The sequence below is a fragment of the Hippopotamus amphibius genome, chromosome 6, assembly GCF_030028045.1.
Source record: "Hippopotamus amphibius kiboko isolate mHipAmp2 chromosome 6, mHipAmp2.hap2, whole genome shotgun sequence".
NCBI lineage: Eukaryota > Metazoa > Chordata > Mammalia > Artiodactyla > Hippopotamidae > Hippopotamus > Hippopotamus amphibius.
Window position 1 is genome coordinate 150,685,382 of NC_080191.1, and position 27,864 is coordinate 150,713,245.

General features: G+C 34.7%; 1 protein-coding gene across 3 annotated transcripts in view; it reads left to right on the forward strand.

Annotated features, from left to right (window-relative positions):
• The window catches only part of NAALADL2 (N-acetylated alpha-linked acidic dipeptidase like 2), a 1,304,194-nt gene that overhangs the window by 76,793 nt on the left and 1,199,537 nt on the right, over positions 1-27,864 (forward strand). For all 3 annotated transcript variants that reach the window (XM_057737701.1, XM_057737703.1, XM_057737702.1), the window contains exon 2: positions 5,124-5,186. The gene's annotated coding sequence lies outside the window, so the exon portion shown is untranslated. The remainder of the gene's footprint in view (positions 1-5,123; positions 5,187-27,864) is intronic.

Sequence of the window (27,864 nt, forward strand, 5' to 3'; positions counted from 1 at the left end):
TGGAACAATGGTCAATAAAAATATCATATTTTATTCAAATTACATTCAAATTAAGTGTTTTTGGTGTTCTGGGATTTCAGGGTGTATCTACAAAAAAATTCTACCTGGCCTCAGTCCCTTTCTTGCTTTCTATTTCATCTTGAAAATGGGATGCATAACTTCTCAATGATGAACTTGACTTGAGATTATCAGGTTATGCCCCCCAGGTCACATCTGGTACCCCCAGCTGTTTTCAAAAATAGTTTTATTGGAACATAAACAACCATGCAAATTTGTTTATATACTGTCTATGGCTTCTTTACATTGGAACAGCAAAACTGAATAGTTGTAACAGAGACAATACGTTCAGCAAAGCCAAAAAATATTTATGATATGGACCTTTACTAAAGTTTGCCAATCCATGAAGTAGACAGAGCTATGTACACACATGAGAGCTTCTTCCAACTTGATGTTTCATAGTTTCTCTGCAGGAAAGTTTAACTCTCCTCACTAGGTTTTCCTAAAGACATCAACAGTGTTGATTAAATACAGCTACTGTTACATGTGTTAGTCTTTTCCTTTCCTTTAGATTATAAACTCCCATAGCATGTTCGGAATTATAGGAATAGCCTTTTACAAATTACAAAATATCACAAACATAGCAAATAGGAAATGTGACTATTAAAATATTGAATGGGACAACTGATTCATCTCTTGTAGGATCACCTTATTTTATGAAACTATTAACTAATTTGTTAAAGCAATTGACGTTAAGCACACTGACCTATATACTTCATGGGGCTTGAAAAAAAGATGTAAGACTATGGGTATTAAAAAGCATTAAAACAAACAAGCTATCATGAAATTAGTTTCCATTGGTGTCGTAAAACTGTTTATTGATGTTTGAGTTTATTTGGCCTTGTGTTTGTATGCATGTTGTGTTTCCCAATATTCTTCACTGATTTTCATCATATTCTCTTGCACTTTAACTCACTGAGTTCTAGCCTTTTTAGTCATTTCCATGACTTGCTGCATATTTTCTGGATTATTTTAGTTTTCTCTTAGAGTCCAAAACTGAGATCAGCTCTCAAAAAGTACTCTGAACAGTGCAGGGTTAATCTCTAACCCATCTTATAAAAAGGCATGGTCCATCATCATTATCATCAGCAAATAAAATCCAGGTAAAAGCCACCTCCCTTAAGTCTGCTTTATCTTTTTTAAAAGTAAATTTGAATAAATACTGGTAATGGAATTTACTAGGAGCAGAATCTTGTGAGACAATTCTCTGTAAGGATTTTAAAACTTCCTATAGTTCATTTTCAGGTGAGTATAGTTTACCTGCTCTGGGGAGATGAGGCTGATTATTTAAAAATCAGAGATGAAGCAAGAAACCCCTACGCAAAATGATTTATTTGCTTTTTGGTAAACTTGATTCTGGTTTGTAACCTTTGAAACATGAATTTTATGAGTGATAGTATTAAAATTTAAACTCCCTCTAGAGCATGTTGTTAATCATTATTGCTCTGCTGGGCCTCAGGATTACCTGTTTGCATCATAATACAACTTTTCTTAATATTTACAATTGAAATACCAGTGGTTCTTAATATAATACCTCATATATTTCTATGAATGAAATGGAATTCACAAGAAATAAGGGCTTGCCTCCAGAAATAAACTTCAAAATATGAAATTCCTCTTAAAAATTTGTAGAACTTTTTAAGACCAATGCTGATTTTTGTACTTCTAAAATAAAATATCTGATCTTAATGGTTGTATTTTAGTGCTCCAAAAGATAGATATATTCATTATCTAAGGATAGTTGTAGTATAAATAAAAACAGAGCAAACAATAGGTATTTCATTTATAATTTAGTTCAATGCACCAGACATTTATTAAGTCTCTACTTTGTGAAAGTCCCTGCAGAGATGATGTCAGGTACTTATCTTTGGAGGAGGAGGACTGAAGACAGACACGAACACCTATAATATTTTAGAGCGTGCAGATCCATTACTATGATTTTAGAAGCTCCCATCTTTTGCAGAGAGGAAAAGATATCAGAAATGGAACTTGGAGATCCAGATGAAGTTCAGGAAAACGCACTACACTTTTGAGAATCTTTCTTACTCTTATTAGCTAGTAGTAGCTGTCAGGAGCTGTTTTAAGAGCAGGGCTTGAGGGATGGAAGAGATCCTGTGTCCTCTACAAAGCAATAAGTGATCCATAGACACAGATTTGACCCAGAACTAAAGTCCCCCATGAGATTTTCAGTTCTGCCAAATTCTTAGCCCTATGGAGAAGTCAGTCCTATTAATATTTTGAGTAGAAAAAGAAAGTTGCGTACAGAGCTTGCCTAAATTTGGGAGTAGCAGGGACAAAGACCCTTTTTGGAGGGTAACTAGTGCAGCAATGAACATTGGAGTGCATGTGACTTTTTGAATTATGGTTTTCTCTGGGTATATTGGTTGGCAACAATTTAAAGAAGCAAATATATGCATGTATTTAAATATGTCGTGTCAAAAATATATTTAATGTTGCATATTATGTGTGTATATAAAAATTAGAACAAATTAGTACCTCTGAAAAATATTTGAATGACAGGATCTGCTATTAAATTTATGTCTACAATGTTCCTTAGTAAAAATAAGTGCTATAAAGCCTAAGACACTATTTAGTTTTTAAGAAAAATTGGTATTTTTCACCAGTTGGTTTAGTTCATAAAGGATTTCAAAATATAAACAATGAAAAACATTTTTGAGCTAAACTTAAGCTTAGGATATAGCTTTTTCTTGCTTTTTTCTTGTTTTTCTTGTTTCTTATTTGAGATGCTATGTAAATTCAAAGTGCTCTGATGCTATTTAAATTTATTTTTACATAACAATTCCAGAAGTTGGACAAATTAATTCAGCAGCTGAGTGACATTGTCACAGAATCTGTTTCTACCCTTCTGCTCTGCCATTCTCAAGATGTTAGCTATGTCCTCAGACTAACTTCCTCAATGCTCTCAAGATGACTAAAGTCATTCTAGGCATCATACCCATATACAGCATCAGAAGAAAAAGCATTTTGTTAGGAGGGTGGAAAACTTTGCTAGAAACCCCCAGAATATATTTCCTTGCATATTGTTGGCTAGATATGGATAACATATATACCCTTAAATAAATTCCTGGCAAAGGAAATGGGTTCACTATGATTGGCTGAGTCTAATCAGGGTTGTGCTGAACCTGGGTATAAGTCATCCTCCCTGGAGTTGCTTGGGAAAAAAGACACCTAAGATGAATCAGGGCTCTGCCTAGCAAAAAGGAGGAAATAATGGTTTGGATAGGAAGCCAGTAGTGTCTGTTTGAGAAACAAAGCATTGGATGTTAGGTTAATGTTTCTAAACCCTAGCTGCACATTAGAATTAACTGGAGAGCTTTTAAAAAATATGTTGATTTTAATTGTGCTGGGTTGCACATAGATATTATCAACAGCATTTTACAAAAATCCTTCTGGTGATTTTAATGCATAGATAAGTTTGAGAACCACTGTTCTAAATAAACTGAGGATACCATAAGTAAACAAAAACTTTCAGGAGTCTGCACACATTTAGCTGCTCAAGCAGTTTTCCACCTCTACTGAGCAGTACCTAAAAATTAACCAGCGGCCATCAGGGTAAAGTTACCAACACAAAATCTTAGACCACAGTTAATTTGGCAACCTGAAATGATGCTCACTGCCATAGTCATTGCACATTTTCCAAGAATGTATGATGTTTGAGTATTTAAATACCTAGACAGGCTGCATAGCCCAGCTGAGATGGGATCTTATGTAAAGGTAGGAACATTAGTCCCATTTTTGTGATGAGAGAACTGAGCTGCAAGGAGACTGTTAGTGGAAGAAATAGAACTAAAGTCTTAGTATCCTAGAGCCACGGTTTCCTCCTCTTATTTATTGTTGCTACTTTAGTTCTTCTTGTATTTGAGACAGATGTCATTTGTTTTGGTCAAAGTAAAGCTTCGTAATTATAACATCTACCCTTTATCAACAATAAGAACTGTTTATTTTGAGCCAGGAACTATGCTAGGTGCTTTATTCCTGCCCCAACATTTATTTTATCATTACAGAAATCACATGCAATAAATAGCACTAACTCTACTTCATAGGAAAGGACATTGGAACCCAGAGAGTTTGTTACTTCTCTGAGGTTTCTTAATTAGTTCATTTCTCTGGGATCTAGAATTTGAACCCACAATGCAGTGAAATGCCAAAATGCATTTTGCTATGTACAGAGATTTAATTTTGTGCAGCTTACCAGTTTAGCAAATACCTTTTGGTTGACTAATAGGTGATAGGTGCTGGGCTAACCCTGAATTGGATTGCATTTTCCTTGCACAGTATAATTTACATTTTATTTTTAGAAGTGGGTTTAGGCCAGTTGCTTTACACCAAGCACTTAACATGTGATCAAAGAGCAATTGAATGAATAAATGAAGTGGAATTGTCATTAAGACTGCTTAATTTGGAGTTGCTCAAATTTTAAAGACTAGTGAAGCTACCTTGGCAAAAATTTCCTGTTCCAGAGGAACTTATTAAAATATAGAAAGTAAAGGCTTTAAAGATGTAGCTTATACTGTACTCCCTGATATTTCCAAACAAATACTGAATTGCTGGAGGGTGTGTCTTGAGTTGTTCAATCACACTCTGTACTATTGTTTTTAATACAAACAGTACTGTTTTAATAAAAGACATAATTGGTCTGTTTGGCTGACATTTATTTAGATACTTGCTTTATAATGTGTTCTTCTAATTGAAAGATAAGAGGAAAATAAAGTGAGCAGTGGCTATTAAGTACTGACTGGTTTAGTTTTCACAGAGATAACATTTTCCAAATTACTGAGTTATGATATTGAAAATGAAGGCCAGGCTCCTTGTTGGGGGAAAGTGTTAGAATAGCCCTAATGCAGAATCTCATTAAAGCAACTGTCAGGATTCCTCTATTTTACCATCACCTCCCCTACTCTGTAAGAAGCAACTGTCGTTTTGAGTGAGTGTACTGCCAAAAAGGCATTTACAAATAAATGAAAAATGTCACAATTGATTTCACTCCTTCCAGAATCCTGTGTGTCAGCTTTGTCACAAACTGTCTTTGTCACTTTCTGTTTTAGATCTCCCAGCTGGACATTGGAAATAGCTTTTGATGGTTTAGGGCCTCTTTCACTTGACCCCAGGTAAGCCCTCTATTGGTGACCTTTTATAAATACTTCTAAAACGGTTTGAGCAGTTAGAGAATATAAAAACCTTTTCCCTCTTTCTCTCTGTAACTGTTGTTTTTTGTCAAAAAGCATTTCTATGTCAATATCATTTACTTGCATTTTTGGACATTAAAGAGAATTATTCCGTGCTCTACGAAGCATCGTAAAATTATGCGATTATATTCACATTCTCTTCCCTAATACAGTGGTATGTTATTATCATACTTAATCTAACAATAATGCTAACAACAATTACTTGAAAAGAAGATATATGATTATGCTTTTCCTATATTTTGAAATAGGTGTCCAAATTTTTCTCTCTTTCTTTATAATATTATCTTGGATATGTGGTTTATATATAACATTGCTGTTACATATTTGTTACGGCTGTCACCATAAACTAGTTCACCAGTGCTACTGCCATCGTGCTGACATTAGTGAGCACTTACCCTGAGCCGTACACGGTGCCACACAGTTATATGAATTAGCTTATATGAATGTATCACAGCGGTGTTTGAATCCTAAATTAATATGGATTTGTAAAAAAGCAACTAATTAGAAATTGCTAACAGATGTTATTTTTATTGTGGATATTAAAGAAAAGTATATCTTCATACAATTATACTTTAAGAGATTTTAATCTTATAATTAGTTATAGGTCATGGATCATTTGGGATTACTTAGCTTTCTACTTGAAAGATAATGGAATGGACCAATTAGCAATATTCTGTTTCTTTTGAAAAACAGAAGTTGAAGCAATTCACTTATTCATACAACAAATATTTATTGAGCATCTATTAAGTGGGAGCTATTTTACACTGAGGACATGATGGTGAAGAATATGTATCTGTTTCTCAGGGGCTTACAGTCTAGTGGCAAGCAGTCAAGAAAATAGGCAAGTATACCATCATGTGACGAGTGAAAACAATAGGGATAAGCATGGGGTACAAAGTGAGAAAGGATGTGGGCATCTAAGCCAGACTGGAGATAAATGCTCAAGGAGCGATGTGGCAGAGGAAGGTGGAAGAATATTAAATTTTGGTTACAAAGTAGTTACGGGGTCTGAAGTGTAGTGTTTCAGATAGTGAGGCGTGTCTAAAGAAGGGGCATATCATGAATGTCCTTCTGAACCATATCAAGGAATTCAGATATAATTGTGAATAGTAGCAGTTAAACTGAAAAGACTTCATCTGATACTGAATATTCTCTTCAGATCAGGTTGATCAAATTCTCCCAGGGCCAGACTCCTATATCTAATAACCAGGAAGGCAGGCCATTCTTCCTTCTGCACACCTACATAAATAGAATATATTTCCTAGAATATGAGGTCTTTGTGAGCAAGAACCTGGGCTGATCCACCTTGTTTTCCCAGGATCTATTGCAGTGCTTTGCACATAGCAGGCTCTCAGTGTTTGTGGTGTGGGATGACAGGATCAAATGTAAAACTCCGGGGCATGGATAGGTTGACCCAACAGAGGCTCCCCACAATGACTTCTTAAAGCCGTGTACTCCTTTTCCCTGATCAGTCATCACAAATGGCAAAACTGCTTTCCATATCTTCTCTTGACTTTTAGATTCACGATAAGGGGACTCCATCAAAATCAATATGAAATGCAATTTTTAAATAAACAATAATGTATCAACTTGTAAGTGAAAAAATGTATGTCAGTAAATTCCCTTTAAAGACACACAAAAGGTTTGAAGGAAACTAAGAATAAGTGAAGAAAGTGATTTTTAGCAAAAGAAGAAATAGCCAGTATATCCAAGTGTCATTTGTTTTAACTCTAGAAAATTATATAATCAAAATACATTATAAAAGCTTTCTTTTGCAATGAGAAAGAGATGAAATAACTATCATTAAATTAATCATATATTATAAGATAATGTGTCAAGAAGATAAAGTTTACTTGTTTTGTAAGAAAAACTAATGAGGAGCCTTTAAAAAATATGGTGATTTACAAATCACAAAATTACTTTAATGGTGTATATTATTGTATATAATGTGGACACTTTAGGTTCAGTTATAAAAAATCTTACCATAGAGGCTTTGCTTTGACCAGCTTTTCTGGGGTTATTCCTTTAAAATATACTCTCTATGGTCACCTTGCTGCCAGATTGTCCTTGAGACCAGTGGAAAATTTCTGTGAATTTTTTTGGTGTAGCCACATAAAATTCTGGAAGTACTAAGATATCCACCCAAGAAGCACAGAGTAGGATATCAGCTATCACATCTTCTTAGTGACCTAAGGATAGACACAAACTTGATAATTTTGGTAGGACATTAAAAAGAATTGTTTTTTCAAAATTAAAATAACTTTAAAATATATAAAACCTAACTATATAGCATATGTAAGCAATAAAAAAATATAAACAAGGATACCAAGTTGCACACAGAATCTCTTAACCTTAGAGTCACCTGTTGTCCGTAGGGTAATGTTAACATTTTGCCAAGTGAAGAAGTGGCAGTTCTCAAAGGAATGCTGCCTAATGTTTTGGAAAAATGGACACTTCTTTGGCTTGCTATCACTCAAAATACAGTTTAGGAATAGTCAAATTAAAGAAAGTGTAATGAAAGTAGAAAAGAGGCAGAAATGATGTTACTAGTCCAAGCTTGCTCTGCTCGCCACAGGACAGACCAATAAATCGGAGACCAGGTGTTAAAGCAAGGCATACGACCTTATTCAGAAAGCTGGCAGACTGAGAACATGGTGGACTAGTGTCCCCCCAAAACCATCTTATTAGCATCTGGATGCCAGCTTCTTTTATAGAATCAGAGAGGAAAGTAAAGAAATAGGGAGAGGCGAGGAGCATGTAAAGTAAAAAGGGCCATCAGTGTTGCAAAACATCTCCAGGAATGGCCAGCCTCAGGAAGGGGGTGTGTTAATTTCTTCTTTCTTGCAGTCATTCACAGGTAGGTAGGGTTCCCTGAGGCAGGCCATTATGTATGATTATAATAACAAAAGCAACGGAAAGCAAAGGCTAAAGTCAAAGAAACAGATCCAACCTGGAGTCAAAATTGGCTCTTCCCTGTTAAAATGACAGCAATAGAACTGGAGAATGTTGTGAAGGGTCAGGCTATGCCACCCCCAAATATGCTTCTTTGGCATCAAAATGATTTTTTTTGGTCTCTAGTTTTTACTTTTTTATTTTTATTTTTTAAAATTTTTATTGGAGTATAGTTGATTTACAATATTGTGTTAGTTTCAGGTGTACAGCAAAGTGAATCAATTATATGTATACATATAATCCACTTTTTTTTTTTGATTCTTGTCCCATATAGGCCAGTACAGAGTATTCAGTGGAGTTCCTTGTGCTATATAGCAGGTTCTTATTAGTTTGCTATTTTATATATAGTAGTGTGTATATGTCAATACTTTGGGATTGGGCATCAAAATGATTTTGAGCTGAATATATTTAGTTTCTGAAATCCCATATCTGCCTAAAAGCAGATCCACCCCAAAGTTCTCAAAAGTCACTAAATCTTCTTCTGCAAAGCAACTGTAATCTTCTGACCACACCCAGACTTTGTCACAAGACTGACATATCCCCCATTGATTCTTCTAAGGTCCCTTTTATCTTTCCAAAATGTCATTTGTTTTCTATAAATGACCTTTCTCCCTTTCCCCTTCCCCTAGTCAATTAGGTCTATAGACCCCAAATTCCAACCATCTATTTGAGGTATTCATCTCTGAGTGCTCCCTTGTGTATGCTCAATACACATGTAAATGAATTTGTTTTTTCTCTTGTGAGTCTGTCTTTTGCCAGTCTAATTTACAGGGACCCAACCAATGAAACTGAGATGCGTAGAGGAAAAAAATATTTGTTTCCTTACACTGAGTACTAAGGACTTCACTTTAGGAACATTTAGTGTAGGAACTTGCTCCCCCACATCAAGGTCAACACTTGATCTAAACTAACTATTGGTATATGATCTGTTTAGCAGCCCTGCCTCTAGGTTACAGCTGGTCCAGGTGGAATAATAGTAACGAAGAGATCAAAGTTGAACCACAGAGGCATTCTAAATGTCCTCATAATCCTAAAGGATTTTAGCAAAAACATGACCCTCTGGCTTTAACAGCAAGCATGAATTTCTAGTAAGTAAAATGGAAACTTGATTACTTCCTTTAAAGTAAGAAAGTGCCGAAAGAAATCAGCCCCAAATCCTTCAATAACACCTTTAACAGCAAATGGGAACTTCGACTAAGACAAAAATGATAATTTTCTTTACTGTAACAAGAGCTCAAACAAATCAGGAACACCGCTAACTCCTTTATATATTTAGAGTAGGGAAGTGAATCCAAAGTTCACAAAAAAAGGCTTTTTTTCCTAGTAAGAGAAAGAAATTTAAAAAGAAAGAAAGGCAGATGACGTGGCCAGGCCTGCCAGTGGGATGTGTAAACAACTGCGGGCTGGACAATTGGCGGAGGGCTGGCTCTGGCTGAGCCAGGTGGTGGGAACAGTAAGAGGCGCTGGCTACCTTGTTTGGGGTCACTTCCTGTGCTTATTCCGTCTGTTGGTTCCCTTCTTTTGGGTCCACCTTCTGACTCGGACAGCACCTGTTCTATACCATTACCTTGGCAGGCAGCTTTCATGTGCATTTTAACAAATTCTCTGTGCCAAATTCTCTCCTTAAGTTACCAAAGGTTAAAAAACCTACAGAGCAAGTGAGACAAAAAACAGTTTTCTATGATGGCTAAGTAGACAAGTATACTACTGCCAGGAAAACTGCCTGTGAATTTTACACACAACATTTGAAGCTGGCTTGTTGATGAGAATAACGTTGTTTTTAATTATCGGAACAAAAGAGTGTAAATCTCCTCCATTCCATTGCTTTTTATTGGATGTCCATTCATGCTAACATGCCCAATTTGGCTTCTCTTTTTCTTTAATATAGCTCTGCAAACTTCTAGGAACTGAGACATAAACAGTTCTTTTCAATTAGGACATAGACCTTTCCCCACAATACTGTGTGGCTTATGCCAACCTGTTGCCTGGAGACTAGAGACTTTACACGTGGGTTTTCTAAATGATAGGTATTTTGAAATTTCCTGTAGAAAATTTGATAGAATTTCTTTTCTTTGTAGCTGCAGCCCATTTATGTACCTTTTGCTTTATGGAAATGGAAGGGGAGAATCCAAACGTCCCTCAAAACTGGAATAATACAGTTTTGAGTGGGACATAGTCCTTCTACTAGAAGTAAGATTTTGAGCAGAGAACCAAAGCTTTTTTCGCATGTCTTTCTCTTACTGTATCACTCTTCTTTAACTCCAAATTCTTACTGGATGTTTATTCCTAAAATATTAACATTCGGGTAATATGAATTTCAAAGAAAACTTGTCATAAGTTCTTTCCTCTCAATGCCTATTATGCTGCACTCCACATTCCATTTAATTTTAAAGCCATTTAATTTTAATTGGGAATGAAATAAGATACCTATTATGAAGAAAATTTAGTGATGAATTCTGGTAACACATTTTTTTTGATGTTTTTCAATTTTTTGGTAAAAATAGTTTTATTGAGATATAGTTGACATACAGTAAACAGAACATAATTAGAGTGTGTAACATGATGTTTTTAAAATTCATTATTTAAAAAAACTTGTGGTAACAACACTTAACATGAGACCTACCCTCTTAAGTTTTTTTGACATCTTTCTTGGAGTTTAATTGCTTTATAATGTTGTGTTACCTTCTGCTGTACAACAAAGTGACTCAGCTATATGTATATCCCCATATCCCCTCCAGCTTGAGCCTCCCTCCCACTTTTGCTATCCCACCCCTCTAGGTCGTCACAGAGCATAAAGTTGATCTCCCTGTGCTATGCAGCAGCTTCCCACTAGCCATCTGTTTTATCTTTGGTAGTGTGTATATGTCAGTGCTACTCTCTCACTTCATTCTGGCTTCCACTGCCCCCCACTGTGTCCTCGAGTCTGTTCTCTACGTCTGCATCTTTATTGCTGACCTGCCACTAGGTTCATCAGTCTGGTAAACAGATTACTTTTGGTCACCATGTATCTGAATCATATTTTGTAAAATTTTTACATACTGATTTATTTTTTTTAAATAAGAAAATTGAAATGTGTGACAATACAGTTAAAGCACAGATTCACCTCAGAAAGATGAAAGGCGGTGGTTAAATAACAAAGGTTCATTGTCAAGGGATTTGACGGCTGTGAAAGTACAATGTGTTTATTTAGTATATTTAAAGTGGATTAATCAGTCAACCATTTAACATATCCTGAGTATGTGGCATGTGTGCAAAAATACACTGCATGCTGTAAAATACATATTTTTAAACAATCAGAAAGCATTACTGGGCTCCATTTATGATTTTAATTATTATAGAGTATAGAGGAGTTCTGTATGTTTCCTGCTACAGAACTGTTTACAATTATAGGAAAACAAAATAGGCAGTGAAAATATAACACAGAGATAGAGAATAGGAACGGATTTAGATAGGTGCTAATTATGGGGTGAAGGCAATATTTGTGAGAGTCATTAGCAAAGGGTTAAATTTGTGTGCTGTGGACATCTCAGAGAAGGCAATTTAGAGGCACAATGGTTTGAGCTGGACTGTGACAGATAAGAATTTGGGTACATGAGAGAAACTTTTTGTTTGGGGGTAGGGGGTGACCAAGTAGCACGAACCATAAAGGCAGTGGTTTAGCAGTTAACACTGGGGAGAATGGCAGTGCAAGGAGGCATTACTGACTGGCACAGAGGATGTGTCTTGGGAACTTATTGGATGTGAGGAGAGGTAGAGGCGGGGCCTTCAAAGCCAGGCAGAGTGCTTTACACCAAGGTGGTGGACTACTCTAAGTTCTTGGGCTGGGAATGCCATTATGAAAATAGGGTCTTCTGTGAAATGATCCTAAGCTGGGACTAGAGCAGGATGGTTGGTGGGAGGGAGTTGTGGACATCTATGCTGAAATTAGGGTGTTGATGGGAGACTGAATGAAGCAATACAGTGTAAGTAATTAGCCATATTTTACTGATACTTATTTCTTATTTACAAATACAGTATAACAATTAACACATTCCAGAGACAGTAATTAGCAATCAGGTTAAATTACTTTGATTACCTCTTTTACATTTAATGAAGAACATTTTAAGAAAGCTACTTTCTAAGATGTTTTATAGTCTGCTTTCTCTATATAGTTTATCTTTCACTGATCCTTCATTCTTTCCTTCTCCTTCTACCTCCCTCACCCTTTTTTTCTGTCCTCTCCCACTTTCCCTTCTAAAAGAACAAAAATTTAAGGTGCTTTATATTGTTATTTAAATAAGTTAATCATTTTACATAAGTATAATGTTTAAACATCATATAGGCTTAAAATTTTAAAATAGCAACCTACTAATACTTCTTTCCAGAGTGCTCCTGCGACAGTCATTTTCAACTCTTCTATGTTTTTCTTCTGATAGCTCTATGCTGAAGTAGTTATTTCTTGATTTATAGGTAGTTAATACTATCTGTTGACTTCTTGTTTTGTTGGTTGAGGATTAATTTTTCTAAGATCTCACACCCAGCCATCCAAAATATCCTCCCTTTGTAAAAAAATTACCAAGTTATATCACAATTGTTCATTACATTGTTTTCACATTTGTAATAATAGGTGAATATCACTTACTTCTAAATCAAGACATGATATTTTTCCTTTCTCATATATTTTTAAACATTAACACTTTCCTTGTTTGTTTGCTTAGTTTTCTGTATATCTGTTACTATTTGCTCCCAAATGTTCTATAAAAGGTCTATTAAATGATTTTTTATTATTGTTGTTTTCAGAAAAGCGTGGCCTTGAGTGGCTTCATTATTAAAGACAAATAGAGGCCCAAGTAAAGAATTTAGTCCTCACCTTAGGATACAAGAAAAACCAAAGACTCTAAAAGAAACTAGACAGTGTTCTTCTGAAATACCAACAAAATAAACTCCTCTAGAGCTTGATGAGAGAGAGAAAGGCTAGGAATAAAGAAGTGAACAGATTCACATGAAACTCATAAAATAAGCTATTGCCTAAATTGAACTTCTCAGGTTTTGGCCTGGAGGTATTCCTGTTGCTCCCCTTCATCCTCCTGCATCAGTTGTACTGTTGTTTCTAGGCCTAGTACAACTGTCATTCTGGAGCATTTCTTTCCTGCTTTCTGTATTGGGATCCTGTGGTACCTGCATCTAATTTCCGCTTCCAACGGCTTTCTAAGAAAGGGTGCCTGTGAAAGTCTTTTGTCTCCTTACAAGCTAGATGTGTCTTTACCCTCCTGCTTGATTGGTAATTAGGGTTATAATAGGCTGTTTCCTCTCAAAATTCTAAAGCCTCTACTTTCTTGTAGTTTTTCTGTTGAGAAGTTAGAGGCCATTCTAGTAGCTGGTGCTTCTTTTCTTAGGAAATTTTTGATCTGTTTATTAGGCATCTGTGTGCCTTTTCAAGTTGAATTTTCAGCTTGGTAGTTTTCTTCTTCTTGTTATTGTTGTTGTGATTTTCTTTCCTCTCTATTTTGGCAACTCCTATTGAAAAAAAATGCTGGCTATCCTGGATTAATTCTCTGGCTTTTTTTTTTTTCCTCTGTGAGCTTTCCATTTCTTTTTGTCTCTTGTGGTTTCCTTGATTGTGTCTTTTATTATTATTTTCCTAATTTTTAGGAACTCTTTATTCTGTGATTGTTCCTATGTTATGGTATCCAGTTCTTGTTTTATGGTACACTATATTAATTTTATTTTGTTGATGTATTTCTCTGCATAGTCTGTTTCCTCTTGGTTCTCTTTTTTTGCTGTTTATGTTGGAAGCATTCTTTACATATTTAATAATGCTTAAACGTCTATTTTAAGAATTAAACACTAAAAGCTGATAAATATATGCTTAGGTGGGATTTTGTTGCTGGTGAACTTCACTATAGAATGGTGATGAGCGAGCCTTTTCATTTTCAATAACTGATGATATACATGTGTATATATATATCATAACACTATATATAAAATTTTATAATAACCCAGAAAAGTAGATATTTATCCCATTTTAGTCTTGAAGAAACAGAGTCAATTGGGGTAAAGTAATTTTTCAAGGTTATATATCTTATGGGGTCTATGTGAATCAAAATCTTGCTCTCTTTCTATCATTGTCTAATTTTATTTTTTCCCTTCTGGAGCTATACTTCTGCGTCAAGTGGCATTATGCTAAAATTTTGTGAACAGAATCACAGCTCTTTAAACTGCAGAGTAAAGGTAGTGTCACATAAGTGTAAATACATTTTGAAATGCCCTCTTGAAGCCTTTCAGTTTATAGCATTTAAACTGAATGTTGGACTAGTAAATTATAAAGGAATTAAAATGCTTCACCACTTTGTACTTTGTGGATGTTACCACATTCTTAACGCATAAAGCCAGAAGTGGAAAAGGAACCACTTCATAAACTGCAGAACTGAATAAAAATATGTATAATCTTTTGAGAAAGAATTTGATAATATATATTAATAGCCTTTAAAAGGTTGATTCCTCTGACCTAGCCATCTAATTTTAGAAGTCTCTCCCACAGAAGGAAAACAGAGGTGTAGGTAAAACTACAGATAAATCTCCAAAATTATGATGTTTATTATTAAATATGCAAACTTAAAAATAGAAAAAAATATCCTACAATGGCAGGACTTTTATTTTTTTTAAGCTCTTTATTGGAATATAATTGCTTTACACTCTTGTACCAGCTTATGAGGTACACCAAAGTGAATCAGCTGCATTTATACACATATCCCCATATCCCCTCCCTCACGTGACACCCTCCCACCCTCCCTGTCCTGGCCCTCTAAGGCATCACCCATCATCGAGTTGATCTCCCTTTGTTATACAGCAACTTCCCACTAGCTATCTATTTTACAGTTGGTAGTGTATATATGTCTATGCTACCTTCTCACTTCATCCCAGCTTCCCCTTCACCCCCCCGCCCCCCCAACCCCGTGTCCTCCAGTCCATTCTATACATCTGCATCCTTATTCTTGCCCTGTCACTGGGTTCATCAGTACCTTTTTTTTTTTTTTTTTTTTTTTGATTCCGTATGTATGAGTTAGCATACGGTATTTGTTTTTCTCTTTCTGGCTTACTTCACTCTGTATGACAGACTCTAGGTCTATCCACCTTGTTGCATATAGCTCCATTTCATTCCTTTTTATGGCTGAGTAATATTCCATTGTATATATGTGCCGCATCTTCTTTATCCCTTCATCTGTTGATGGGCATTTAGGTTGTTTCCATGTCCTGGCTATTGTAAATAGTGCTGCAGTGAACATTATGGCACATGTTTCTTTTTGGATTATGATTTTCTCTGGGTATATGCACAATAGTGGGATTGCTGGATCATATGGTAGTTCTATTTTTAGTTTTTTAAGGAACCTCCAAACTGTTTTCCATAGTGGCTGTACCAACTTACATTCCCACCAACAGTGCAGGAGAGTTCCCTTTTCTCCACACCCTCTCCAGCATCTATTGTTTCTAGATTTTTTGGTGATGGCCATTCTGACCAGTGTGAGGTGATACCTCATTGTGGCTTTGACTTGCGTTTCTCTAATGATTAGTGATGTTGGGCATCTTTTCATGTGTTTGTTGGCCATCTGTATGTCTTCTTTGGAGAAATGTCTATTTAGGTCTTCCGCCCACTTGTGGATTGGGTTATTTGCATTTTTGGTATTAAGCTGCATGAGCTGCTTGTATATTTTGGAGATTAATCCTTTGTCCGTTGCTTCATTGGCAAGTATTTTCTCCCATTCTGAGGGTTGTCTTCTTGTCTTGTTTATGGTTTCTTTCACTGTGCAAAAGCTTTTAAGTTTCATGAGGTCCCACTTGTTTATTCTTGATTTTATTTCCATGATTCTAGAAGGGGGGTCAAAAAGGATGTTGCTTTGATGTATGTCATAGAGTGTTCTGCTTATGTTTTCCTCTAGGAGTTTTATAGTGTCTGGCCTTACATGCAGGTCTTTAATCCATTTTGAGTTTATTTTTGTGTACGGTATTAGGGCATGTTCTAATTTCATTCTTTTACGTGTAGCTGTCCAATTTTCCCAGCACCACTTATTGAAGAGATTGTCTTTTTTTCTATTGTATATTCTTGCCTCCTTTGTCAAAGATAAGGTGCCCATATGGGTTTACCTCTGGGTTCTCTATTCTGTTCCATTGATCTTCCTTTCTGTTTTTGTGCCAGTACCATACTGTCTTGATCACTGTAGCCTTGTAGTATAACCTGAAGTCAGGAAGCCTATTCCACCAACTCCGTCTTTCCTTCTCAAGATTGCTTTGGCTGTTTGGGGTCTTTTTCTTTTCCATACAAATCATAAAATTTCTTGTTCTAGTTCTGTGAAAAATGACATTGGTAATTTGATCAGGATGCATTGAATCTGTAAATTGCTTTGGATAGGATAGTCATTTTCACAATGTTGATTCTTCTAATCCAAGACCATGGTATGTCCTTCCATCTGTTTGTGTCGTCTTTGATTTCTTTCATCAGTGTCTTATAGTTTTCTGCATATAGGTCTTTTGCCTCCTTAGGCAGGTTTATTCCTAGGTATTTTATTCTTTTTGTTGCAATGGTGAATGGGAGAGTTTCCTTAATTTCTCTTTCTGCTTTTTCGTTGTTAGTGTATAGGAATGCAAGGGATTTCTGGCAGGACTTTTAAATAAATTACAGTAAAGCCATGTGATGGAATATTACGTAGCTCTTAAACATGGTGTTTTTAAAGAGTACTTAAAATATAGAAATGTCTGGTGTGTTAAGTGAAAAAGCAGAATGCCAAACTGTACTCACAATGCAGTGCAAAGTAGGTTAAAATTCATATACATAGAAAAAGACTGGAAGAAAATATACCAAACTACAAATAGAATTTGTCTCTAGATTCTGGAATTATAGGCAATTTAAATTTTGTCACTGATGCTATTCTGTACTTTCCAAATTTCCTAAAATTACTATGTATTACTTTAATAATTAAAAAGTATGTTGTCTTCATCACTAATTATTAGAGAAATGCAAATCAAAACTACAATGAGGTATCACCTCACACTGGTTAGATTGGGCATCATCAGAAAATCTACAAACAGTAAATGCTGGAGAGGGTGTGGAGAAAAGGGAACGCTCTTGCCCTGTTGGTGGCAATGTAAATTGATACAGCCACTATGGAGAACAGTATAGAGGTTCTTTGAAAAACTAAAAATAGAGTTACCATATGACCCAACAATCCCACTCCTGGGCATATACCCAGAGAGCACCACAGTGCAAAAAGACACATGCACTCCAGTGTTCATTGCAGCACTATTTACAATAGCTAGGACATGGAAACAACCTAAATGTCCATCAACAAATGAATGGATAAAGAAGATGTGGTACATATATATAATGGAATGCTACTCAGCTGTAAAAAGGAATGAAGTTGGAACATTTGTAGAGTCATGGATGGACCTAGATACTAGCATACAGAGTGAAGTGAGTCAAAAAGAGAAAAAAAAATATATTAACACGTATATGCGGAATATAGAAAAATGATACAAATCAATCAGTTTGCAAGGCAGAAATAGAGACCCAGACGTAGAGAACAAACATATGGATACCAAGTGGGGAAAACGGAGGGTGTTGGGTGGGATGAATTGGGAGATTGGGATGGCCATATATACATTACTAAGAAGAAAAAAATTATCAAATTGTATGCTTTAAATATATGCAGTTTATTGTATGTCAATTGTATCTCAATGAAAGTTCTTAAAAAAAAAAAAGTATGTAATCTTTAAAAACACTAGAAGGAGAACAGAAAAACTCTCTCTAGTCTCTTTGCTGTTGAGAATAAGTGAGGCTACGGGTTCTTTGGTTCTTCCCTGCCTTCATATAACCATGTGGGGATAGTACTCATGGGACAGAATTGGGCTTTTTACTGCACTGGGCTGTTATTAAGGATTTTCTAACTTAGGAAAATGTGTTGATTCTTGTCATCTTTATTGCACCTTTTCTTCTTTTTCCTAACTCTATTCTCCCATATTTTATACCTTAAACACTCATCATTGGATTTAAATATGTTTATTTAAACATATGTACATGTTAAATTTATTGTGCATTTTTATTTACAGTACAACTCTATATATGATTCATACACAAGTTGGAACTGGTTTCTGAAATATTTTGTAAAAATCTATTAAAGCTTTCCTAGTGACAGAAATTATATGTGAAAAACGTTAAAGGTGTATAACTGGATTTTATGAATAAAACATAAGGGGAAAAATCATCCTGATTACCTGTAATTAATACTAGCCTAGCTTTTAGACATTTTTCTAGGTAAACAGTCATTTCATGTAATTTATTTACTAATTGCAGTGATTTTAAACACCTGGGCTCCCTTTGCACTGTCTATAAAAATCTTTAGAGAATAAGAATTAACGCACGTGTGATGCTGAAGTGGCGTGAAATGGGTGGGACCTAGATATTACAGTCGTCCCTCGGTATCCTCAGGATCCAGGACCCCTTGCAGATACCAAAATCCACAGCTGCTCAAGTCTTTTATATAAAATGACATAGTACCTTCACTCTCACTATTTGTGGGCACCCCACAGATACAAAGGGCTGGCTGTACTTACACTTTTATGAATTTCAGCTATTCTGAATTCTAGAATAGAAATTATGGGAGCGGCATTACCCGTTCTGTAGATACAATTTTAATGACAGAATTTTTTTAAATGAATATTTTAAAACATATGTTTTTTAAAACTTCAAAACACAGATAATTTGGCCAAATTAAATAATTAATTCCTGTAAAGGCGGGCAATAGATAATGTGTTCTTGAATATTCAAGAGAGATTGCAATGTTATTTTTTTTCCTGCAATCACCGTGCAAACATTCATTAAGCGTCCAAGAGCTAAAGCCTTGCTCACTCTATTAAAAATGGAATTATAAAGCATATTGGCTGGTATTGTGTATGAATAGGATGGAATTTGGGCAGATTGCTGCTATTAAGCAGCAATATAAAAATAGTGCGTAAGGTCAGAGGCAAGGAACATCTTCGGCACAGCTTCATTTATGAAATATAGGAAATTAAATGACACAGATTTTTCTCCTTTTGACACCTCCCCCAATAGGTTAAAGAATTTATGTTTGGTCTAACTGAATTCATAATTGTCATGTTTGTTAGTTTACAGTTTTGGAAGGATGCTTTTAACTTCATTATTTTAGGTTTGACTTAGACAACTTTGCATTTTCATCCACTGAAATGAGGCTGGCTGAGTAAGTGGCCTCACTCCCTGGAGCGATAGCTTTCTTAATTACAGCTTCCTATCTGCCTCAGAATTGTCCCACACTTTGGTTCCTCCTGTCACCAAATCCTGGATGTGATTCTATTTTCCCACTTGGTGTTCTTTTCAAAGTTCTGATCCTGCACACCCCCAGGTTTGTTTTGTTTACATTATCAAAGGAAAAAAACAGTTTTCTAATGGTCTCATCCTGCAACACAGTTAAAGAATTAAATGCTAGCCGCTGACTTTTCTGTTGGCTAAAATATTCTTTCCCCTTTATTAAGTAGACAGTTTTTCTTTTTTGTTTTCTGTTTGTTTTTTTTTTTTGCATATAGAAGGAAATAGGATAATTTAAACAAAATTTAGTTTATATAAAGAAGACAATTGAAACAACAAAAGTCTTTATCTTTTGGACCCTTGATCTCTGTCATCCAGGATAAAAGCGACAGACATTCGCTTTTTCCCCTTAAATAAGCAGAGAATCCAATACATACTTTATAGCAATTTAAAAAATCATAAAATGTATGTGATAAGATGAATATTGTTTAGTTCTCTATATTTTTATCCAATAACTTTGGGTTGCCTATAAGAACCATGACTTGAATAATAAAGGATTCTATAACATGTGTGTTTTACACATTACATACAATATGTTCTTCATTTTCGGCAAAATGTCAGTCTAAATGTTTTCAGTCTGTCCTTGACTTTAAACAGAAATAAGCTCATTCAGTTTTATTTTGGTGCCTTATTTAATGACATCAACTTTTTGTACTGATGTCTGACATATAAAGTGCTCCTTAAAAAACATTTCCCAGGTTAATGTATGGTTAGTGTGTAATTCATGTATTCCCAGACGTTGTGGACTTTTACATAGTCCTCAAATATGTTTTTCAGCCAACGTTTATATAGGAAAAAAATTATATTTATTTATCTAAATTCAATGCGTGATTTTTAATAAAGATAATGTTTGAGTGGCGACTGGATATAGTTATTAGAGTGTCAGGATCAGGTGTAGCCTCTGCAGAAAACGTTGCATATCAGCATTAGTGATGCGCTTGAGTGTAGCTGATGCTGGGAGGCCACGCTGCTGCATCCAAGTCAACCATCTGCTAACCACTGTATTAATCACTTGGTGATCATGAAGCAATGTTTTCAGCAGTTTATAGCCTAATATGATAGTTTGCCACTTAGAGTTTTAATGTGTTTTATGAAACTTTTCGTGTTGGGGTTAATGTATAACAAATACTAAGATTTTCCTTTCAGTGCAACGGAAAAAGAAGTTAGCTGCTTATGTCTGGTTTTTAGGAGCTTTAATACTGACATTCAATGGGAGAGATGCCTGAACTCTATTTTGAAAGTCTGATGTGGTGGAAAAAAGCATAGGCTTTGGCACCCATTGTGTTTGGTTCAAATTCTGCCACTGCTACTTTAGGTGTAATTGATATACAAGTTCCTTAAGGGTTTTGAACCTTAGTTTTCTCCTGTGTAAAATGAGAACAATAATATTCATCTTTTACAGTTGTTTTGAAGGTTAACAAAAACATACATAAAAATTTCAGTGCCTTGCATATAGTAGTCACTATATTAGTGAAGGCTATTATAATTAGTGATAATTTGGAGTAATTTACTATGTAAAAGTTAATAATAGGGCCAAATTTTGTGTAATGCCTTCTAGTTGGTGGAGCACTTTTGTATACAACATATTTAATCCTTCCTAAAACTCTGTGAGGCATCTTATTATTTTTAGCATGTCTCATATACAGCCTATGTGCGAGATTAACTGATGTCGCTAGTAAATGATGAAGTAAAAATGTGAGCTTAATCTAATAGCTTTCAAGTCTCTCCTCTTTGCGCTATAAAATATCAATTTCTTATTAATAATTACTAACTTCACATTCTGGATGACGAACATTTGTTTGGCTTAAAAGTTTTAGATAGATAAGTAGATAGATAAAAAATTTTCTAGCAGAATCAGGTATTAGTCTTTACTAAAAATCAATAATGTAAGGAGCTGTTAGCACTGGACATATTACACAGTGATTTGCAGTCTCCTAGTGTCTTCACAAGCTTTAACTTACTGAGGCCCATGTGGGGACCGAGTGGGTAGCTACCATCCATATGTTATAGATGATGCTCCTGACGTCCTGAGAAGTTGTGTTTTGCTGAAGGTGATGCTTTTAGTAAATAGCAGAATGTTGTGTCTCCAAGTACAGGTTTTACATGAATTTCCCAAATTCTGTTTTATTCAGCACTTACTGAGCAAGTATTATGTTTAGAGTAGGTGTTGTTACACGTACAAAAATAAACAAGGCAAGTTTCTTGCCTTTATAGATGTTAAAACTTGTGTGTGTTTGTGAGGAGAAGACAAAAATGCATTTAAATGATCACAATGGAAGGTGACATATGCCGTGTTACAATAATTGGAAACCTAAGTCAAGTGTGATGTAGGAGAAAACAAAATGAAACAAATCTAGATTATATCTTTGGTCAAAGAAACTCCCAAAAGGTGTAATAGTTTGTGTGGAAGAAAACTGGAAGTGACTATACTTTTCCTACAATCTAAAGCTATGAAAAACTGCATTTTTTTTCTTGAAGGGATTATGGACTATAATGAGCGCACTCTACAATGTGCCAAAATTTATGATAAGAAAAAATCATTAAGCAAGATAATATAACTGCCTATTGATGCTTAATGGAAATACTTATGTATTCATTAAGTTTAGAAAATGGAAAACTTAGTTCTGTGTCTTAATTCATTCCACTTATGTTTAGGTGGGAATTAGGTTTAATGAGTTTTAATAATATCCTTGAATTTGATGTATTTATCTTCATCTAGGACACTTAGCTCCATACTACTTTAAGTAGCACATTAAGAAAAACATAAATTCTTCCTTTGCTTTCATCTATTCCTGAAAAATTTGAATGTATGGGTTTGGAATTAGTCATTTTCCATTTCTTGTGATTAATTCAGGAAACGAGCAGTCTGGGCTTTCCAGGTACATCCCTTTTAGTAATGGGTGATTTTTTGTTTTACCTTTGAAGGTGTTGCCCTCAGATGAATGTTAGGCAATTCTCTGTCCTTAAATGAAGTGAAAACTGCTAAATTTGTTCACCTTAATTTAGCTAATCATGTTCTCCATGCTATTATATTTTACATGCAAAGTAGAAATCTCTGTGCCTTAAAATAATCTGAACTGACATAGTTCGTGAAGTTTTACAATTGATGTAACTACCACATTATATTTTACATATTCTACAAATATCTTTTAAAATATTTATATTTTCTCCAGAAAACAGAAAAATAAGAAAAATCACCCATTCTTTGCCACTCATTTTTCTTATTTAGCCTTTCTATCTATAAATAAAAAGGTATCATATCTTTCATGGTTTTCTCTTTTTATTAATATATTATGAATATCTTTCAATATTATTAAATATTCTTCTATAATATAATTTAATGGCTGCAGTTTAACACATATACTGTAGAATAAATTGTACTACAATTATCTAATCTATTGTTGAACACTGAAGCTTTCCTCCCTTCCTAACTTCTTTCCTTTCTTCCTACATTCCTTCCTTCCTTCTTTCTCTCTCTTTCTACCTTTCAATTAAAACACTACTAAACTTCTTTTCAGCAGATCCATGAGCACATTATTTATTATTTGGTTAGAATAACTTCTTAGAAGCGGTATTGAGAAAAAAAGTATATGTACATTTTTAAGGGTTTTTAAAGTATTGTTGCATTTTCTCCAAAAAAGTTGTACCAATGTATACTCCTATATTCATGGTATTTTTTGTAATTAAAAAGTTAGTTTTATGTAGTCATAGCTATCAGTATTTTCCTTTATATTATGTGCTTTTGGTATCATACTTAGAGATGCCTCATCTTCTCAAAGTGTGTGTATGTGTGTGTATAAACGTATAATATTTATATGCATATATATTCCTTTCAATACTGTAATGGTTTATTTCATATATCTATACATGAATATATAGATATGGATATAGATATAGATGTAGATATAGAGGTATAAGACCCTTTGGTCCAAATAGAATTTATTCTGGGCGACTCTTTCATACTCCAACAACTGCTGTCATGAGAATGTTATCAGCTGACTATAGGCACAGGGTTTACTACCGTCCAGCGAAGTGTTTTATGAGCATTATCTATTTAAACATCACCTATGATATAGAAACTACAATGATTATTGTGTTTTACAGATAAAGAAACTGAGACTTAGAGACAAGATTTAAAGCTAAGTATCTATGGCTTCATAGCTTGTTATCTTAACCAGTAAACACACTGCCTTTCTTTTAAAAGAAGAGCTACACTGTGATTGAATACTATAGTTAGTATTGCAGAATAGGAGATTTCTTGAGGAAGGGATTGACTGTGATTATTGATGAAGAAGCTCAAGAGACATAAAAGGAACCAGAGAGAGTTCCTGCCTTCTCTTATTTAAGTCCAAGCCACTGCAGGTTCCTAGACTCTTCACATAACTTTTTTCTCTTTCTTACATCACCCTTTCATTTTGAATAGTTGAACTTTGTGTTCAGGCAGTTGTAGTTAAATAGGGTTTCCTCTTAATATAATACAAATTTAAGGTGATAGGTGATTGCATTCTGTGTGAAATTGTGAGCAATTTTAGTTCAGATGTCAGGAAAAGGAATATCTTTTGCAATTGAGGTTAAAGGTCCCACAGAACAAAGTGGAATAATTCACCACCTACATGAGTTTTCTCACTGCTGTTATGTTTTATCCTTTTATGAAAAAAGATTCTGAATATTTTAGGAGACTGATGCTGAAATTTCTCATATTGTTAGCGAGTCTGTATCACAATTGTGTTCTTTTTACTTACAATTCATTATTAACATTTCCTATTTGAATATTTAATATCATTATGAAAATAGATAACATTCTTTTTTTTTTTTGCTTGCTACTTTTCATTATAAAAAAATATTGTCTTGTCTCTTCAATAAAAAAAGCATGCATTCTCTTGGTTAAAAAAAAAAGAAGCAGCAACAGTTTTAGGAAATATTGATCTGGCTTTCAAATCTGAAATTTGTCTTTCTTAATTTATAAGAAATCACTATAGAATTGTGTAATTTTTTTCTCAAGAAATGAAAGAGAGGGACTTCCCTGATGGTTCGGTGGTTAAGACCCTGCCGTTCCACTGCAGGGGGCATGGGTTGGATCCCTGGTCAGGGGACTAAGATCCTGCATGCTATGCAGTGCAGCCAAGAAAAAAAAAAAAGAAAGAAGTAATGGAGAGATGTTAAGACAGTGCGATATTTATGAAACTCACTTTTTTAGAGTATGGTGTTTTCGAAAAGTCAAGAATCATAAATTGAATATTTTTTATGGATTATAAAATTTATAGTGCATTTTTACAGAAATACATTTTGGTTCCATAACAATCTGTAATTACATTATAAAAACAACCTTTGAAGCCATATATTTTTATATTTGTTAAGGTATTTATAATGATGTTCAAAACATGTTACACACTGCATTGTGTTTTGGCTTTTTTATCCCCCGACAGAGACTCAATTTTCTTAATCATTGACCTACATGAAATCATAGACCTACAAGCAACATAAACCTTGTGTATTGACTTTTAAAAAGTGCAAATTTATTTTTAGACTACTGTAAATATTCCCATTGTGAATAAAGGATATTTAACTGTTTCTTTCAGGAGTTTCAGCTCATGTAATACCTCATGAATTTTTTTTTTAACTTCTCAATGTCCTATTAATGCTATTCTTGTGTTTGATTAGTATCGTAAGAAAGATTTCTGTGTTAAAATGTGAAGTTATCTTTTTAAACTCTGAGGATCACTTTCTTGGTTTTTTAAATACAGTTTTATTTTAGTAGAACCCTTTAAGAGGGACCTCTTCATTAGGTTTTTAATAAATATGTCATGGATTTTTTCTCATTTGTCATATTTGCTTATGGAGAAACATTTTCATCCATTCACTAGCTGGTTTCTAACATGGGGTAGGGGTCTGAAGGAGTCTGTACCACTGGTTGGTTGGGGAGCTAGTACTAAAAAAGCAAAGTATTTTTGTATTTCTTTTTAAAATATCTCTTTGTCAAGAGGACCTCAATATCACTGCTAAGTTTGATGATTCGCTAGGAGGGCTCAGAAGACTAAGCCTGTCGTCAGACGAAGGGCTGTGACTTATCACAGCCTAAGGAAAGGGCACGTGGGGCAGTGTTTGAGAGGAACCAGGTACAAGCTTTCAGGGTTCTCTCCCAGTGTTAGGCACGCAGGAAGCAGTACTTCCTCCAGCCATGAGCTGTGACACATGTGAAATGTCGGTGACCAATGAAACGTCTTAGAAGCTCAGCAACCAGGGTTTTTGGCGGGGATGGTCATGTAGGTTCCTTCTGCCTGGCATGTACTAAAATGACAGACTCCCAGAAGGAAAGCAGGAATTCAGCATAACCTATGCTATTTATATAAACGGTTTAGGCATAGTGAGCCTTCTATCAGTTCTGGGAACAGTGGGAACCCCCCTGAAATCCAAGTTCCATCTCTACCACTAACACATTATGTCTCTGAGAAAATCACTTTCACCTTTGAAAACCTCAGTTTTCTTCTTTCTTAAATAGCAAGATATGCTAGATAATAGTAGAAATAATCTCTAATCTCTAATTATTAGAATCTGAGTTTTATATAGATTTGTTTCATGATCTATGCAGATCAATGGGATTCTTTTAAATTACTTTTTCCTCCAGCCCCCAATGGTGATTTATTATAAATGAGGCTCAGAGGCTTCTATTACAGTTAGGTTCTGTTTAAATTTTTCCTACTTCTATAATTTCCACATCCAAATGTAAAGTTGTGTCTTGTATGTTAAAAATCCAAAGGAAGAAGTTAGGTTATGGACTGCATGGCCTTAATGAAATACATATGAATCATGACAAGGCAAGTAGTTAATCCCCATTTAACAGAGGAGGGCACAATTAGAGAGAATAATTAATTTGTAAATGTCTGTACAGCTAACACATCAAAGAGCCTAAAGAGAAAAAGTTCTTCTAGCTACACAACAGGATGTTCTTTGAGGGCAGATACTGACATTTCTCCGTAGGAAAATGTGGCTCAATAAATAGAAGTGGCTCAATAAATATGAGACAGATAATAACTGTATGAATGTGGAGCAATTCACTCATTCTCTCACTCAACAAATCTTCAGAACATAGTTATCAGAAACTTTCTTCGCTTTAATGTTTTGATTGATGGTTTTGTAATTACCTTTGGTGTTTTCTGTTCACCTAGGACCTGACTTTTGCTGTTGGGGATTTTATCCCTCCTCTTTAGAATGTTAGTTTCTGCCTTGCTCTAGCAGTTTCTTCCCCTAGTCTTGCTCTCTCTCTCTCTCTCTCTGTTTCAGGGTACTGGAGGCTACCTGGTAAATCGTATATTTTATTTGATGGGGGGGGAGGCTCTCCTGGTCTGCTTTCATGTACCATTCTGGTCTAGAACAGAGAAATATCTCTCTTTGTCCCTGCTCAAGCCATCATGAGATAGACTCCCAAACAGCACCATTTCAAAGAAAATCCTCTCACAGGATAAAATAAAGCAATTTGCCGTTTTCAGTGAAGATCAGTGGCCATTCTGGTGGAAAATGTGTTCCATCATTCTTGTAAATGAAAGAGAATTATGGTGCTACTATATTATTTCTTACAATACTTTATATATCCTGTGCTAATGGTTTTCTTTTTAGTTAGTTGGACTTTAAGTATAGCTCTTCAAGTGTATTTTGGGAAGTATATTTTGTTCGAAAGTTCTTTGGCACTTTTGGAAAATTCTTCTTTAATAATTACTTCTATTTTGAAAATATTTTTGTAGAGCTACATGGATAATAAATACTGTAACTAAATTTTTGGTATTAAAAGGTACCTACTAAGTTATTTTAAAGGATGCATTTAATTGAATATTGAAAAATGATTCCATACTGAAAATATTGTATGTTTACAGCTAGACTCTATCTTTTGGAATTGTATCTTTGTAATTTCAGTAACATATTTAACAAATTACATTTGTTAACTCTTAGACATTATATGAAGGAGACATTTTTAAGTACCAGTACTTGAAGTTTTATGATTAAATCTATTCATAGAAATTTGATGCTTTGAGATTGTGAAAGAAAATGTTAATTAGTTTGTAACTTAAAATACCAGTAGCCCTAGAGTTATAGTATTGAAATGGTGCTATTTTTGGATCACTTGAAATAGTAGATTCTAAGAGATTTTGAAGTGTTAATTTAAAACAAAATGCATTGAAAAAATAATATGTGAAATATAAAAAAATTTTTCCAGTGGAGAAGTAAAAACGACAGAGTGTAAGATATCTAGACTTGGGTTGGAACTATAATTTAAAATCTTGTTTATGATCTGTGTGCTTC